Source organism: Mustela erminea, chromosome 4 (assembly GCF_009829155.1).
Source record: "Mustela erminea isolate mMusErm1 chromosome 4, mMusErm1.Pri, whole genome shotgun sequence".
In the NCBI taxonomy this organism is placed as follows: domain Eukaryota; kingdom Metazoa; phylum Chordata; class Mammalia; order Carnivora; family Mustelidae; genus Mustela; species Mustela erminea.
In genome coordinates this window covers 43,081,557-43,093,863 of record NC_045617.1, presented here as the reverse complement: position 1 = coordinate 43,093,863, position 12,307 = coordinate 43,081,557, and the positions used below count along the sequence as shown (strand labels likewise).

The 12,307-nt window shown below is 36.1% G+C and overlaps 1 protein-coding gene across 5 annotated transcripts in view; it reads left to right on the top strand.

Annotated features, from left to right (window-relative positions):
• The window catches only part of ZNF292 (zinc finger protein 292), an 88,581-nt gene that overhangs the window by 49,471 nt on the left and 26,803 nt on the right, over positions 1-12,307 (top strand). Inside the window, exon 1 of one of the 5 annotated variants that reach the window (XM_032339107.1) lies at positions 1,929-1,951. The exons of the other annotated variants lie outside the window; for them this stretch is intronic. The gene's annotated coding sequence lies outside the window, so the exon portion shown is untranslated. Of the gene's footprint in view, positions 1-1,928; positions 1,952-12,307 lie in introns of those variants that run through there. 5 annotated transcript variants of the gene reach the window in all.

Below are 12,307 nucleotides of genomic sequence, written 5' to 3'. Positions count from 1 at the left end.
GTGGCATCTAGAGACAGAAAGAGAAGCAGGTTCCCTGCTGAGCAAGGAGCCCAATGTGGGACTTGATCCCAGGGCTCTGGGATCATGACCTGGGCCGAAGGCAGCGGCTTAACTGACTGAGCCACCCAGGCGTCCCAGAATTTTTTTTTTTTTTAATTGACTAAATTTGGACTCACTAAAACCCAGCTAATCCAAGAAATGCTCTTCAACTTGGGGGATTGAGGGTGGGTGGAAATGCTGGTTTCACTATTAAGGTTTTAGCATCCTAGAATAAAGTAACTCTAATAACTAAATTTACACAATTCAAGTAGGTGCCCTTTGAATTTCTTAAGGAACTTTATGCTTATGTATTACTTTTATCTTTCTTTGGTCATAATCTCAGGATTGGAAAGACAATGAATGCTGATTTTTTTTTTTTAACCCAATTTTAACTGCCTTCTAAATATCACTGACAAATAAATGGGCTCTCTCTCTCTCTCTCTCTCTTTTTTTTTTTTAAGATTTTATTTATTTATTTGACAGACAAAAAGACAGGGAACACAAAGCAGGGGCAGTGGAAGAGGGAAAAGCAGGCTCCTTCTGAGTGGGGAGCCCGATGTGGGGCTCAGTTTCAGAACCCTGGGATCATGACCTGAGCTGAAGGCAGATGCCTAACGACTGAGCCACCCAGGCACACCAGTTGGCCTTCTCTTAAACACTAGTTTATTTGCTAGAGAGATGGTTTGCTGTGTAGTTCAGTCTATTCTTAACCTGTGATTCTTCACTATAAAAATTGTGTAAACTACATTCTTAGAATTCCATCTTTTGGATCTAGTACTACCCCTAGAGCCATGCCAAACAAAGTGTAAGCCCTTCCTTTCATGCCATAGCAAGGTTTTTAAAATGCATTTTTTGGATCTCTTTAATACGTAATTCTCAGAACTTAATGTGTACCCTGAATATGGTCTGGCTGACTTTGAGGTCATTGGTTCTCTGATTTTTCATTCTGACAATTTATACTTCTAGTGTGACTTAAGATGACATTAAATTTTTGGGTAGCCATATTATTCGTACAGGTCCGTGAAATTACTAATCACGCAAAAAAATTTTAAAAATAAACAGTACCCTTAAATTACCAACTACATTTTTATACTTTCCTTTGGCACATGAAGCATTGCTTTTTCCCCCCTGCTTAATTTCAGTGTTAGATTCATTCTGTGTTTGCAACTTTTCAGCATTCTTTTCAATCTTGATTTTGTTATTCAAGGTGCTTGCCCTTACCAGTTGCCTCTTGTTAACTTATATTCTTTTGGCATCCAGGTCCTTGAAAATAACCATAAAATGGTCATGTCCAGAAACATAGCCTCTCAGATACTTAACAGAAATCTTCCTTCTTGCCTTCAGTCCTTAATCAATACTCTGATTATGGTTGTTTGATAAAATACGCCTGTTTTTCCTTGTGTCTGCTCCATGATTTTAACTTTTTTGTATATATAAGGATTTGATGAAAGACCCTAACAGCATAACAAGTATTTGGCTAGAGTTCTTTTTTTTCTTTTTTTTTTCTTGCTAGAGTTCTTTTAAGCAATAATGTTTAGTACTGAGGTTAGTATGAGCTAATTTATAATTTTTTTAAACTTTTTATTTTAGAATAGTTTTAGAATTACAGAAAAATTGTGAAGAGTTCGCCTATACCCCACTACTAATTTTTTTTACTCTTCATATCTTGTATTGTATGATACATTTGTCACAGTTAATAGACTAGTATCTATACTTTGTTATTAACTAACTTCCATACTTTATTCAGAGTTCCTTAGTTTTTACCTAATGTCCTTTTTCTGTTCCAGGATCCCATCCAGGATACCACATTACATTTAGTCGTCATGTCTTCTTAGGCTCCTCTTGGCTGTGACAATTTTTCAGACTTTCCTTGTTTTTGATGACCTTGACAGTTTTGAGGAATACTGGTCAGGTATTTTGTAGAATGTCCCTTAATTGGGAGTTGTCTGATGTTGCTCTCATGATTAGAACTGGACTTATGGATTTGGGGAGGAAGATCACAGAGGTAAAATGCCATTGTTATCACATCATATCAAGGGTACATATTGTCCACATGACTTCTCATTGTTGATATTAACCTTGATCACCTGGCTGAGGTAGTGTGTTTGTCAGGTTTCTCCACTTGAAAGTTATTCTTTTTCTCCCTTTTTATACCATACTCTTTGGAAGGAAGTTACTACTAATTTCACACTTAAGTGGTGAAATTAAGCTCTACATCCTGGAGGAGGGCAGTATCTACACAGATTATTGGAATTTACACAGCTTTATCTTTCCCCCATTCATTTGTTTATATCTATATGGACTAATGAATATTCATTTTATACTTTGGTCATAATCCAATATTACTTTATTTCGTTACTCAGATTGTCCCAGCTTTGGCCATTGGGAATCCTCATTTATTAATTTCTGTATCCTTTTGATATACCCCTGTCATTATGGGTTGTATTTTTTATTTGAGTACTCTCTTGCTTTCTGGCACTGTAAGGTGCTCCAACTTACTTTATGTATTTCTGTCCCAGTCCTAGAATCAGCTGTTTTTTCAAGGAGCCATTATTCTTTTTTCTTGGAGAACAGTAATAGAAACCAAGACCTGATAACTGGATGTGTTTATTGCTACTGAAGTGACATTGTTTCTAGGGTGTCATTGCTTCTAGGTCCTCTCAACAGACAAAGCAAATTATATGTAGGTGTACTAATCTGTGTGTAGACACATCTGTAACTATTTCCATATGTAACCAGCTGTATTTACATCAGACTAAATAGGAGAGTCCATACTGATATCTTTCTTCCACTAATCCATACCAAAAGAATCACTCTAGTCTTGTCTTTTTGCTTATCTGTAACCTCTCACTTCAACAGACTGTCCTATAATGGGAATCATGCACTAACACAGTCTTTTCAGACTGACCTTTTACCATTTGCTATCTATATACTTAATTAATCAGCATTAGTGTACATGTATAGTGATTTCAGAATTGATAACACATACCTTTGTGGAAAACAACTTTACTGACTGGAATATAATGCTTATGTACAATTTCTCTTGCCATTTTTCTTATAGACTCCACTCATTCAAAGATCTGAATCTTTGAATTCATATCTTTGGCAGGCACTTCAGTTCCTACCTCTTTCAGTGAAGTTCTTTCATAACATTTGTAATACAGTTAGGTTTTTTATCCCCTGTATTCATTTCATCTTGGGCTTCCCCAACCTCCTAAATATTTTTTTTAAATTTGCATACCTTAAGATTTCTTGTTTGTGCTGTAAAGTTCTATAGGCTTGACAAATGCATAGTATATACGTGTATCCACCATTACAGTATCATACAGAATTGTTTCACTACCATACATAAAAAAAATCAACTATCTTCACCCACTGAATGCTCTTCTAAACACCCGATAACTACTGATTTGTTTACCATCTCTGTAGTTTTGGCTTCTTGAGAATGTCATATAATTATAGCCTTTGGTCTAGCTTCTTTTACTTGGCATATGCATTTAACATTCATCTATGTCTTGAATACCTTAATGGCTCATTCCTTTTTATTGCTGAATTGTATACCATATCGTGTGTGGTATGACTGTACCAGTTTCTTCATTTACCTATTAAAAGACATCTTGTTTACTACCATTGCTGTTTATGAATAAAGCTACTGTAAACATTTGCATGCAAGTTTTTGGGCAGACATAAGTTTCACATGAATTGGGTAGATACTAGGGGTAAGATTGTTAGATCATGGGGTGCCTGGGTGGCTCACCTGTTAAGCATCTACCTTTGGCTCAGGTCGTGATCCCAGGGTTCTGAGATCAAGCCCCACATTAGGCTCCCTGCTCAGCAGGAGCCTGCTTCTCCCTCTCCCACTCCCCCTGCTTGTGTTTCCTCTCTTGCTGTCTCTCTCCTTCAAATAAATAAATAAATAAAATCTTTAAAAAACAAAATAAATAAAGATTCTGTTCTTTAAAAAAAAAAAAAAAAAGATTGCTAGCTCATATGGTAAGACTATGTCTTGCTTTGTAAGAAACTGCCGAACTGTTTTCTAAAGTGGCTATACCATTCTGTATTCTCACCAGCAGTGAATGAGAATTCCTGTTGCTCTAGACCCTCATTTGTAATTGGGATTACCTGTTTTGGGAATTGTACCCATTCTAATAGGTCTGTAGTAATACTACATTTTTGTTTCAATTAGCATTTCTGTAATGACATCAGATACTGAACATGTTTTCATATGCATATTTGCCATCTGTGTATCTTTGATGAGCATCCCTTTAGGTTTTTTTTCCTTATTTTTAATCAGTTTGTTTGTTTTCCTATTGTTATAACAATTTTTAGTATATTTTGGATACGAGTTCTTTATCAGATACAAGTTTTGCAAATAACTTCTTTCAGTCTGTGACTGATGCTTTTCCTTAACCGTGTCTTTCACAGAGCATAAATTTTAAAATTCTAATGAAGTTCAACTACACGAATTTTTCCATTTGTGGATTGATCATGCTTTTGGTGTTTTACCCAAAAATTCATTACCACGGGACGCCTGTGTGGCTTAGTTGGTTAAGCCGCTGCCTTTGGCTCAGGTCATGATTCTAGGGTCCTGGGATTGAGTACCACATCAGGCTCCTTGCTCAGCGGGGAGCCTGCTTCTCTCTCTCCCTCTGCCTGCTATTCTGCCTGCTTGTACATGTGCGTGCGCGCGAGCGCTCTCTCCCTCCCTCTCTCCCTCTCTGACAAATAAATAAATAAATAAATAAATAAAATCTTAAAAAAAAAAAAACCACCACGTCATTACCACTATGTTAACTATACTGGAATTAAAATGAATTAATATAGGGCACCTGGGTGGCTGCCTTCAGCTCAGGTTATGATCCCAGTGTCCTGGGATCAAGTCCCGCATCAGGCTCCTTGCTCAGTGGAGAGCCAGCTTCTCTCTCTCCCTCTTCCTGCTGCTCTGCCTACTTGTGCTCTCTGTCAAATAAATAAATAAAATCTAAAAAAAAAAATCCATACAAAAAAAAGTAAAGTGACTGGTATTTGGAATTATCAAATCTAGAGTTCTATAGATTTCTCTAAAAGAAGTTTTATAATTTCACATTTAACATTTGGGTCTCCAGTACATATTGAGATAATTTTTGTGACAAGTGTAACCTAGTTTATGTTTAGTGAATCTGTCTTGGCTCTTAACAGTCACATATCTTCTGAACAATCACAAGCCATGTTTTTAATATGATTAATTTTGAAATTTATTTAGGATTATATGTATTGCTTAGCCCCATTTTGAAAATTACTTTTTCCCATCTATTTTCCTTTGTTCCATTGTTCTGCCCTTTTAAATCCAAAGCTTATTAATAGAACCACCATTAGAGGAATTCTCCTTTTTCTCTGTCATTATAAATAATACTAGTCAAACCCAAATAGTCTTTCTCCAGAAGTTACCCACCTCTGCCAATTTGATTGTTCTCAACATTTTTGGTAAGCTACGGATCATTTTGTATTCTAGCCTTAATAACATTTTGCATAGGTTAGTATCAGTATAGGCCAGTACCAGGTCTGTAACACTGCATCATTAGTCCTAAGCCTGCTTTCCATTTTGTACATGTCATCATTTTATAATCTAAACTCTTGAGAGTGCCCTATTACAGTCACACTGAAATCCTTCAAACCTGTCCCTTATGCTTCTATATTGGGATATTTTGCAATTGCACAAATCACATTTTTGTTAGCGTGCCAGTCCTTTCTTAATCTTAAGCTGCAGTCCCCCCCCCAGCCCCTTCTTTTTCAAAGGAAATTTCTTTTTTTTCTCAAAGGAAATTTCTAAAGCTTAAGCTTTACCACAGTACTTTAAAATCCTTAAGAATTTTGTGAGAAAATAAGTCTTTATTTCAGTAACAAACTTTACATTTAAAATTGAAGGTGGAAAAATTGTTCCCTGGTTTATCAGATGTTAGCATGCGTAAGATACAATATTTTGAAGGGTGGGAAGATGGGAGGAGAGAGCAGGTGATAACTTATACTTCCCAGGTAAATAGGATGAGGTCAGATCTGATTACATGGAGCTGCATTCACTCTGATACTTCTGGTGTATTTTTCATGTGTGTATGTAGAGCTTTACGTGTCTATACAGAGAAGGCCAGAAGAGGTGACCCTGAAAATTAGATTTAAATCTGTTAACAGTTTCTTTGTGTTAGGACATTTCTTACAGAAAGTCACTAAAAAGAGTACCTTAAAGACTGTATTAAGTACTTTTAGAAATACAGTTGGCCTGACTTGTTTCTCTTTAGTTTTGTGTAGTTTTTTTTTTTCTTTTCTCTCTTTCTCTCTCTGTTTCTTTCTTTCTTGTTGTTTGATTTTCCCTTTTTGGTTTTTTTTTGTTTTTTTTGTTTGTTTGTTTTTTTTTTTTTTGCCTTACCTCCTCCTGTCTTCTGTGCCCTTAATTGACCTTGTCTTGGTATAAAAAAATAATTGAATGGAACATTCTATATTTTATTTCTAAAAATCACTTCTAAACTAGACTGCCATTTACTTATGTATGACCCTTAGATCCTTGAGGATCAGTGGCTGGATAGAATTAAGCTGATAGAATTTAACTGTAGAAAACGTATAAAAGTGTTCACTTCCATTTTTGATTGATGACATACTTGTATTTAATATTAATCATAGTCTTCTTATATAATTAAATATAAATGTAGTGACCCCCAGATTTTCATTTTTACTAAAAATGTTTTTAAAATACACTCATCGGTTTCTTGAAACATCTTTAAGCGTTCTGTTCTAATGAGTGTATTTTATAATAGCATTAATGGATAAATATGCCAACTTAATTAAATTCAGAACTCATAATGAAATCTTACATGAAAATTTTAGTGTTACATACTAACTGGGTTCATCTGTGGCATGGAATTTTTTTTAGTCTTTAAAAATTCAGTTTTTTTAAAAAAAGATTTTATTTCTTTGAGAGACAGAAAGAGAATTGGAGTGGGGGGTTGGGAGGGGAGGCAGAAGCAGACTCCCCACTGACCAGAGAGCCCAATGCAGGCAGATCCAGGGACTCCAGAATCATGACCTGAGCTGAAGACAGTTGCTTAACCCAACTGAACCACCCAAGCACCTCTAGTCTATAAAAATTCTGTTTTGTAGCAACCATGTCAAAAAATCAGTTATAATCATAAAGTTTTACCATAATCAAGTAATGACCGTAAAGTTTCAGATTTAATGAAAAAGCAAACAACTTGATTTAAGAAATAGTGAAGTCTTTTAAGTAAAAAATTATATCTCTTATAAATATACTCCCTCAAGAAAGAGTGAGTGGTAGGGTAAAGATTAAGACTACCCCTAATTTGTAATTTGGACTCTGAAATACAGATTCCTAGAGGAGTGCCTCTCAGTCCTGTCTGTGCTTAAGTTCCCTAGAGGGCGCCTGGGTGGCTCAGTGGGTTAAGCTGCTGCCTTCGGCTCAGGTCATGATCTCAGGGTCCTGGGATCGAGTCCCGCATCGGAGCCTGCTTCCTCCTCTCTCTCTCTGCCTGCCTCTCTGCCTACTTGTGATCTCTCTCTGTCAAATAAATAAATAAAATCTTTAAAAAAAAAAAAATTTCCCTAGAGAGTTTTTAGGCATTTCAGTGCTGGAGGCCTGCCTCAGACCAGAGTGTCTGGGTTTGAGCCCCAGGCTTCAGTGCTTTTTATAAGATCAACATAATTGTGCAGCCATGGTTAAGAACCACTTAAGTACATCTTGAAGTGTTGTGTTTTTATTATATTTCTAAGTTTGGATACTTGTGACAGTGCTACATTGATTTATTTTTTACTGTGGTAAAAAAAATACAACAAAATGTACTATTTCATCATTTTTAATTGTGTAATCAGTATTGTTAAGTATATTCATATAGTTGTAAAACATATCTCCAGAACTTTTCCATCTTGTAAAACTAAAACACTGTAACTTTTTTTTTAGTAAGAGAGATTACACATTAGTAGTAGGAGGGGTAGGGGGAGGTCAGTAGATGACCTGCTGAGCATTGAGCCTGACTTGGGTCTTCGTCTCAGGACCCTGAGATCATGACCTGACCTGATGTCAGACACTTAACTAAGCCACCCAGGCTTCCCAATAATTTCTTTAAAAATCTGTAACAATTTAATATCAGCTCCCTCTACTGCATTTCTCCCAGTCCCTGGTTAACCACCATTTTACTTTTGGTGTCTGTGACTTTAGTTACCTTTGTAAGTAGAATTACATCATATTCACCTTTTGTGATTGGCTTATTTCACTTAGCGTGAAGTTCTCAAGGATCATCCATGTTGTAGCATGTCCCAGGATTTCTTCCTTTTTAAGAGTGAATAATAGTCCATTGCATGGATATACCACATTTTGTTTATTCATCTATTGGTGGACATCGGGATTACTTCCTCCTCTTGGTCTTGTGAATAGCACTGCTATGAACGTGGGGCTGCATATGCATAAACGTGGGGGTGCATATGCATATCACTTGAAGACCCTCCTTTCAGTTCTTTTGTCTACATACCCAGAAGTGGAATAGCTGGATCATATGGTAGGTAGTTCTGTTTTTAACTTTCACGAGCTTCCAGATTGTTTTCCATAGAAGTTGTACCATTTTACAGTCCCTTCAGTAGTGCACAAAGGTTCCAATCTCTCCATATCCTCACCAGCAGTATTTTCTGGGTTTGTTTGTTTTTAAATAATTATTCTGATGGGTATGAGGCAATACCACATTGTAGTTTTGATTTGCATGTCTCATCATTAGTTGGGTACATTTTCATGTGTTTGTTGGGCTAAATGTCTGTTTTAAGTCCTTTACCCACTTTGTAATAGGACTATTTGATTTTTTTATTGTTGAGTTGCAAGAATTCTGTATATATTCTGGATATCAACCCCTTATCAGATACATGATTTGCAAATATTTTCTTCCATTATGTAGGTTGCCTTTTCACTTTGTTGATTCTTTCTTTTGATGCATTAAAAAAATTAGGTTTGATGTAGTTGCAGTTGTTTCTTTTTGTTGTCTATACCTTGGTGTCATATCCAGTGAATCCTTGCCAAGCCCAGTGTCTTCAAGCTTATTATCCCCTTTGTTTTCTTATAGGGGTTTTATAGTTTTGGGTCTTTCATTAGGATCTTTAATCCATTTTGAGTTATATAGTAATTGTCCAGCTTCATTCTTTTGCATGTGGACATGAGTTTTCCCACCACTGTTTGTTGAAGAGACTGTCCATTTCTCACTGAGTGATCTTGGCACTCCGGTTAAAGATCATTTGGCCATGTCTGTGAAGGTTTGTTTTTGGCCTTTTTTGCTCAGTTGCATTGCCTTTAGGCCTGTATGTCTGTCGTTATGGTAGTACCACACTGTTTAGATTACTGTAGCTTTATGAATTATTTTGAAGTGAGGGAAGTGTGACACTTCAAACTTTGGTTTTTTTTCAAAATTGTTCTGGCTTTTGGGAGTCCCTTGAGATTTCATATGAATTTTAGGATGAATTTTTCTCTCTCTGCAAAAAATTACTGCGATTTGAGAGGAATTGTATTGAAATCTAGAAAGTTTTGGTAGCTGGACATCTTAACAATATTAAGTCTTTGAATCCACAAACATGGGGGCGCCTGGGTGGCTCAGTGGGTTAAGCCTCTGCCTTCGGCTCAGGTCATGATCTCAGGGTCTTGAGATTGAGGCCCACATCGGGGCTCTTTGCTCAGCAGGGAGCCTGCTTCCCCCTTTCGCTCTGCTTACTTAAGATCTCTGTCAGATAAAAAAATCTTTGAATCCACAAACCTGGGGATCTTCCTACTTGCATCTTTAATTTCTTTCAGCCATGTTTTGTAGATTTCAGGGTATAAGTCTTTCACTTTCTTCTTTAGGTTTATTCCTAAGTATTTTATTTTTTGTTGATACTACAAATGGAATTGTTTTCTTAGTTTCCTTTTTAGGTTGTTCATTGTTAGTATATAAAAATGCTACTTATTTTTGTATTTTAATTTTTCAATCCTATAACTTGGCTAAAGTCATTCAAATTGTTTGTTTGTTTTGTTGAATTCTTAGGGTTTCCTACATAAAAGATTATGTCATCTGTAGTCAGATTATTTTACTTCTTCCTTTCCAATTTGGATGCCTTTTCTTTTTTTTTTTTCCTTGCCCAAATGCTAAATTGTTTTTAATAGAAAATACAAACTATTTTTTAAAAAGGAGTAGTTGATACGAATTAAGGTAGGCCATGGTGAAAAGTTCAGAATCTACTCTTTGAAATCAAAGGGAAAATATTGGAGCATTTTAACCTGAGAGAAGATGTGATGTTATAAGAGTGGATGCAGAAAACTAGCAGAGTGGTACAAAGTGGTCTGATGGATAAATGACAGGCTGGGAGGAATGGATGAATGGCAGGAGTAAAGATGGAGAAAAGTGAATGGGATGGAGTATTTAGGCATTAGAAGTGACAGAGTTAGGTGGTAGATTGGATATGTGGGTGAGAAGAAGGCACAAGAGAGCTTTTTTTTTTTAATGATTTTTTTTTTTTTTTTTTTTTTTACACAGAGAGAGAAATCACAAGTAGGCAGAGAGAGAGATGGGAGGAAGCAAGCTCCCTGCAGAACAGAGAGCCCGACATGCGGCTTGATCCCAGGACCCTGGGATCATGAACTGAGCCGAAGGCAGAGGCTTTAACCCACTGAGCCACCCAGGTGCCCCACAAGAGAGCATTTTTAAGGCCACTGTTAGGTTCTTGGCTTGAACATGACTAAGTGAATTGAGATAATAGATACTGTGGTATGGAGATGTCTGTATGCAGAGTTTGAGATGCTTGCTAAATAGCTAGTTCAGAGATGCTGCAGAGGAGATTGTTTGCAAATCTGGCCATGGAAATACATGCACAGTAAATAAGTTGACTCCACTTTGAAGAAGTCCAGGACCTAGTTAGTCTAAGCTTTGGTGCATAGGACATGTTCATTGAATATTTGTGTAATGATTGGTCACAAAAATTGAATTTAGATACTGTAATATGTTTAAAGCTAATTATCTTTAATGTAGAAACTAGTACTTTTTTAAATACTATGTAAGTGGCATTCTATGAGAAGAAGCCATTCTTTCTTAATTGAACTGGCTAAATTACTGATTTACATTGTCATTTTATGTCATCCAGCTCTCTTGATAGACTCTAATGTGGTAAAACCTGTGTTTCTGTTCAAGTCCATAAATAGAGAAAATAGATTAAAAGTCTGCACACAAGTAAAATTCAGGATATTTTTATTTTTCTGGGATGGGAGTGGGAAAAGCAGAGTAGGGAATGAGGTATAATGTGACTAGCTACTCAGGGATAAATATAAACCTTTTTTTGTAAGTCTGGCAAGCCTGAAAACAGTCTTTGATGTGATATTATAACACTGTAAGAAAAAGCATGTCCTGGATTGGAGAGAAGTAGAGAAAGATAGAAGGAATGGGAAATGGAAAGCAGTGAAGGGGAAATGAAAAAAAGGCCAGGGAGAGTAAGCATTCAGCAGGTTCTGAACTGAGTATTAGTATGTAATCTACTTTTGATCCATTTGAATCCCGAGCTTCAGAATACATGATTAGTTTCCTTTAACAGTTAATGCTACTTCACAGGTCTTGACTGCTTTAAGTGCCATTCTAATCCGAAGTAGACACACTTAATACGAATATGTTCTTCTCATCCCACCACTGTATTAAGCTGGAAGTCAGAAGACCCATTATTCCGGTCCTGGTTCTGTCATTAACTGGCTTTATGACCCTGTGAAGTTAACTTACTTTCTTTGAGCCTCAGTTTACTCATCTGCCAAAAATGATGGAGCTGGACAAAATGATCTGTAAAGTCCCTTCTGCTCTAAGATTCTATATTTCTTTGGAATGAATCAGTTTTCCCCTAAGTGTAGCAGTGGTTTCCCATCATTAGAAAAATAAAAGTCTGTGTTTTTGAATTTTATGTTAGCATATATTCTCCTGTATATTAGCACAGAAATTATTTTGCACAATCTGTCATTCTAATTTATATGTTGCTATTTGAGATTTTTAGGGACTATTTGAGATTCTATTCAGTGTCATCAGTTTTATTAAATACTTGCCACCTTTAAATCATTTCTTTGCCACAATCCTCAGAATTTGTTGATTATGAATTCTAGTGGGAGTATTTTAAGTAATTCTCAGACTTTTTATTGCTGGGTTTTTCCCTTTGAGAGAATTATTGTATTAGGAAAGTAAAGTTGCTTTTTAAGTCTATGACTTATTTATGGCCAAAACTTTAACTTCTTTTTTTCTCAAATTTT